Source organism: Nicotiana attenuata, unplaced genomic scaffold (genome assembly GCF_001879085.1).
Source record: "Nicotiana attenuata strain UT unplaced genomic scaffold, NIATTr2, whole genome shotgun sequence".
Lineage (NCBI taxonomy): Eukaryota > Viridiplantae > Streptophyta > Magnoliopsida > Solanales > Solanaceae > Nicotiana > Nicotiana attenuata.
In genome coordinates this window covers 214,696-220,948 of record NW_017671059.1, presented here as the reverse complement: position 1 = coordinate 220,948, position 6,253 = coordinate 214,696, and the positions used below count along the sequence as shown (strand labels likewise).

Below are 6,253 nucleotides of genomic sequence, written 5' to 3'. Positions count from 1 at the left end.
AAAAAGAGAGAGTGACTCTATGGGAAGCTTTGATCCAGGTACTATTCAAGAGATTGGAGTCCGCTCGAAAGAAGAAACTTTGGACTTGGCAGAATCACAACCGGAGATAGACGAAGCTTATGAAGAAAATGATAGCGGAAACTTTGCGGAGGATGCCTGCTTCGCCGGAAGCGGTGATGACAAGCTTTTTCAGCCACACCATACGGAACCTCCCTCCGATTACCTTGAAGGATTTATGAGATTTGTTAGATGAATACAATGTAGGTTATGGTGTAATTGTACTTGGCATATCTTCTTTTAGTTTTTTTTCCTTTTAATGGTGGTGATTAAGTACCCTTGTTTGGGCTCATTCATTGGAGGGAGAAGACTATAGAAAGATATGCCATTTTTGGTATAAAAATTATAAGACATGGCCCTGTCAATATCTCTTTGCAATATTTTTTGTCTTTAACTAACCGTGTCAATTATTTTATTAAAGCTTATAATATATATACAATAACATATAAATATACTACAAGAAATTATAAGCTATAATATATATACATAACCATATCAAATATATACTACAAGAAAATATATAAGGGAATATATATACATACATACAATATATACTACAAGAAAATATATAAGGGAATATATATACATAACATACTATATATACTACAAGAAAATATATAAGGGAATATATATACATAACATACTATATATAGTATACTATACTAGTATACTATATAATATTATATTTACATGAAGAAGTAGTAATATATATACTAAAAAACAAAATTTAAAATGAGGGCCCCACCCCCAATGACCACCAACGGGTCCATATTAATTGCACAAATAGCATTTTTTTTTTTCCAATTTCAAAACTAACCTTTCTAACACTATAAGTACCCCCCTCCCTCTTCTTCATTTCAATACCTCATTTCTTCAATTCTAAAATTTCTCTTCAATCTCTCAATCTCCAATTTTTCAAGACTTCAAGTCTCAATCTCAATTTTTCAAGTTAAATCATGCCTCGTTCGGAAAGAGTGCGCTTATTTGTTTCGCAATACTATGAAGTGCTTGAAGAAAATGAAGAAGGCCAAATATTAAAGTGCAAGAACTGTGGAAGAGTCTTAAATTTTCGTTCAGGGTGTACCACAGGCATTTTAAGGAGGCATATAAAGTATTGTGTTGAGGGTATTTATCCGCAAATTCGTCTTTAAGATTTTTCAACAATTTGTGTTATTTTAAAATTATTAGACGTATTTATGCTTCATGTTGTACTTTGTTATTAATTTATTATGCATGCCAATTTAGTTTTACTATTGATTTGTTATTTTACATTTTCGTCAAACACTTTAATAATTAGATTTCTATATTATATATACTACATATATTTATATAGCCATGCATAAGAGCAATTTATATATATACATACACATATGGTTTACAAGAAATTGCCTTAAATAAAAAAATTAAAAAAAAGCCCGAAAATAAAAAAAGCCCGTTAGGCCCGCTAAGCCCACGAGCCCGGCCCATTTAGCCCAGGACCATATGGGCTTAGGCCCGTCACGGGCTGGTCCTACCCGTTGAGCCCACGAAGCCCGGGACCGCGAAGCCCGGGACCGCCAGAGCCCAGGACCGCTAAGCCCAGGCCCGTTTAGCCCGGCCCGTTTAGCCCATTTAGGCCCGGGCCCGGCCCACCATACAGCCTTAAGCCCGGTACAGGTTCATTATGATATTTGACTTGTTTGTGAAATTTGGTGAGAAGCGGAGTTGGTTTGAAGTGATTCAGACGTCCGGTTGTGAAGTTAGAAGTTCTAAAGTTTTTTAAAAAAATTTCATTTGATTTGGTGCTAAACTTGTAATTCTAGATGTTATTTTGGTGATTTGATCGCGCGAGTGCAAATTCATATGATGTTTTAAGACTTGTGTGTATGTTTGGTTTGGAGCCCCAAGGGCTCAGGTGAGTTTCGGATGGGCTACGGAGTGATTTGAACCTTAGAAAGATTGCTGGTGTTCTTCAGTTGTGTTGCAGGCCTCAGAAGCTTCGCATTTACGACTATTGTTGAGGTCGCATTTGCGAGCGAAGAGAAGCTGGGCCAGTATATGTTCGCAAATGCGAACAATACTTCGCATTTGCGATGGGTACAGGGGAAAGGCAGACTTCGCAATTGCGAAGACTGGATCGCAATTGCAAAGGCAGCAGAAATACGGGGAGTTCGCATTTGCGAGCTTTGCAATTGCGAAGCTCAGGTCGCAAATGCGACATCTGCAACTGTGTAAAAAAGGACTTAGACGGGATTTTTCATTCATTCTCCAATTTTTCAAAATCTAAAACACAAGAGGCAATTTTCCAAAGACTTTTTCTTTTCCAAATCTTAAGTAAGTGATTCTTAACTAGTTTCTTTCAATCTTTCACTTCTTTTTACAAGAATTCAACCTAGAATCGAAGGTTTTCATGGTGGAATTGGGGATTATTGGGTAGAAGCTAGGGATTTCGAAATTTGGGGATTTAGACCTCAAATTGAGGTTGGATTCCAAACCAATTGTATATCCGGGCTCGGGGGTGAATGGGTAAACAGGTTTTGGTCCAAATTTCGGGTTTGGACCAAGCGAGCCCGGGTGTTGACTTTTTCAAAAATGGCCTAAATTGAATTCTTATCGATCATGGGTGATTCCTAAGGCTTATTTTGAAATGTTTGGTTGGCAATTTTCTAGATATTGTTGGTTCGGAGGCATGTTTGAAAGGCAAAGCTGTGATTGAGATTTGAGTGGCCTTTGGAGCGAGGTAAGTGTTGTGTCTAACCTTGACTTGAGGGATTTAGGAACCCCCGGATTATGTATTCTGTGAATTCCATGTGAGCGGCGTATATGCAAGGTGACGAGTGCTTATACGCCGCCGAATTATCTATTTTTCCCTGATTTTCTGCTTTACTTTAACTGTTTCTTTCCATGTTTTATTTGTTACATGCTCTAAATGCTGTCCATGCTCATCTGCTACATGCTAATCAATATCTTCTTCTGTTAACCATGCTAGCTCCTTTCATAGTTTCCCTTAATCCATGCTATTTATTTAATTTGACTTGTTTGCACATTCTAACTGTAAATTGTTGGTTTGGTCTCGTTGTGTAGTGTTATTTTCGTGTAGACTCTATATTGAACGAGGTTTCTTTTCTTGGTTCAGTTTGGTATTTATTTATCGTAAAGGTCTTGTGATTTCGATTTCTGAATTGACTTTGTACATTTGTTATTTATTGATATTGATATGGAGGAATAAGGGATAATATATTATACGGTGGGATCGGGTTGCATGCCGCAGTATATATATATATATATATATATATATATATATATATATATATATATATATATATATATATATATATATATATTAAATGTGCAATAATAAAATTTTAAATAAATATTTCCATAGTTGGGCTGGTTCGACTTTTTCGGATTATCTTTTCACTTAAAACCAAAATCAAACTAAGTTTAATCAATTTTTAAAATTCAAAATGAAACCAAAATATTATTGACTTGGCAATGGATAATCCGATAATAAAGGTAGAAATAGAATTTAGTTAGATTAATATAGTATGCCCAATATTGTGGCAATTAAATAAAAGAGAATGAATCAACGCCTCAAAATGGGGAATGTATTACAACAATAATTTCTTCTATTTAGAGAGGGAAATGTGCAGTAATTCATTCATCAATGGCACTACCATTTTCTTCATCTTCCTCAGTCCTACCAATCTAGATTTTCCCCAATCAATTTCTGTGTTCTTTTCGCTTGTACTAATTTCGGAACACTTAACCCTTATTTCTTCTATTTCGATTTGTTGTGTGTCAATTTACTATATATGGGCAGCAGCAAAATTGGCCGTAGGCCTTTCCCTAAAGATTTAGACGGAGAAATTCTACTCAGGCTGCCCGTGAAGTCATTGTTTAGATTCAAATGCGTGTGCAAGAACTGGTATGTTCTTATCAAGAGCCCCGCTTTTATTAGAAAACACTTGAATTGTAGCAAGAATGAGCTTCCCAATTACTGATTTATAAATATAATGCGCGTGATGATTCCTTTCTCATTACTTTGATTTCAGAGAATCATGGTGATGGTGAAGCTCCTGATTATATCCATAGATTTAAAGGTTTGACGAAAGTTATAGGTTCTGTGGATGGATTGTTTTTGTTGCAAAGAGAAATTGATCCCGAAAATAGATACATGCAAATCTTTGCAATGGCGCTGTGGAATTCTTCGACCAGAGAGGCGAGGCACCTCCCTCCACACAAAATCTAGTACACTCACTATGGGTTCGGATTAGATCCCTTGACTAATGACTATAAAGTGGTTTACTATAATTTTCACTTTGGTGAATATTAATATGCAGCTGTCTACTCTTGTTCTATGGACTCATGTAGAAACATTACACCTAAAATTAAATTCAATTCCTGCGGACGCTCTTTAAATGAAGCCTATGGTACTGCTTATCTGAATGGGGCTTATTATTGGCTGATAAGGGAGGGGCTTAAGCCCAGTATTCTTTCGTTTGACTTTAGCAATGAGGTGTTTGAAGAGATTAAAGGGCCAGATGTTATCTCTTTTAGTTCTCTGATATTGCTTGACGACTCGGTTGCCCTCTTGACCTTTAATGGAAATTGTTTTTATGATATATGGGTAATGATCCAACCAGGGGTTTGGAACAAACTTTTTACCTTCCAAAACTTTAGAGGTATTAAGACTTGGTATTCCAGCAGTCTCATTTTGGCAACTAGACGTTCTTGGCTAGTCTCCTATAATGTTAGGACTAAGAAGACACGACGTCTTGGATTTTGTCACCCAGTCCTGCGACGCAGCTGTGGGGTTTATGTTTATAAGGAAAGCTTAGTAACATTGAAATGAGAGAATGTATAGCAGCTGGACCATCGCAACTTTCCTGATGCCTCCTTTGAGCTTTAAACAAGAGTATGCAACAAACTCAAGTGTGGAGAACATAGAGGGGGAGCGACAAACACAGCATTCCGTAGTTATTAGAGTGTTCCAGCGAATTGATGTAGAGTAGGTTTGCGGGATGAATGAATTGATTTGAATTCCTGACTCTTACCTTTTTAATACAGTTATGAAGGAATTACAGCGATATACTCCTTTGATTTTTTTCGTTAGATTTGCTACTGTGTCACTTTAGTGAGAAAAGTTACAAGATATGCCGAAATATTTGGTTCATAAAGATTTTGGAATCCAGTCTGCAGAAACTTTGGAGTGAGAAATTCGAGCGATTTATATATCACATGTTCTGCTCATTCATTCTGTCTTCATCTTGTATTTGTATTCCTTTGTAGTAGCATCCTGTTGCTTTGACATTTGCTATAGGAATTTTGAATAGTGAGCTGAATGGAGAGAGTACCTCATCTCTGTGAAACAAATTATATTGAGATATTGCAAGACATGAGCTTTCTACTTTGTTTTTCTACTTCACATTTGCAGGATAGGAATATGAACAGGCCCTGGAAGTTCCTCAGGAGCTAAAATCTCCGTTTGGGCCATTTTCTTATCACGTGTTCAATCTGTCTTCATATTGTATTTGCGTTCCTAACTCTGTAATAGCAATTTGTTGCTTTGACATTAGCAATAGGAAATTGAACAGTGAGAAACTAGATGGGCAGCTTTTTAGCATATATAGGAAACTATTGACAAATGCATTGTTTTTATTTGTTTTAATAACTGTTACCTATTTGTTTTCTGATACATGATCAATACAAGTCATTAAAGAACACATAATCATTTTGTCCCTCAAATGTTGAAATGCTTTTATTCACCATATTTCGTTCAGCTTTTATTCAACTTACAAGGTTAGATTTCAAGGAAAAGAGAGCGATGCAAGGAACAAAAAATTGATGTGTTACACTCGCTTGGTTTAACTTGTAAAAGAAAAAGTTAATAAAGTTTTTTGTTGGACATTCCTTACAAGGTTAAATTTTAAGGAAAAGAGAGCGATGCAAGGAACAAAAAAAGATGTGTTGCACGTGCTTGGTTTAACTTGTAGAAAAGAAAATTAATAAAGTTTTTTGTTAGACATTCCTTACATGGTTAGATTTTAAGAAAAAGAGAGCGATGCAAGGAACAAAAAACTAATATGTTGCACGTGTTTCGTTTAACTTGTAGAAGAGAACATTATTAAAGTTTGGTTGACATACCTTAAAATGTTAGATTTTAAGGAAAAGAGAGCGATGCAAGGAACAAAAAGAATTGATGTGTTGCACGTGC

The 6,253-nt window shown here is 35.9% G+C and overlaps 1 long non-coding RNA gene across 1 annotated transcript; it reads left to right on the top strand.

Moving 5' to 3' along the window:
* The first annotated feature begins 3,872 nt into the window (after nucleotides 1-3,872).
* Nucleotides 3,873-5,643, top strand: LOC109205596. Its single transcript, XR_002064708.1, has 2 exons — nucleotides 3,873-3,964; nucleotides 4,092-5,643. It is a non-coding gene; the product is annotated as an uncharacterized LOC109205596 (long non-coding RNA).
* Nucleotides 5,644-6,253: the final 610 nt, after the last annotated feature.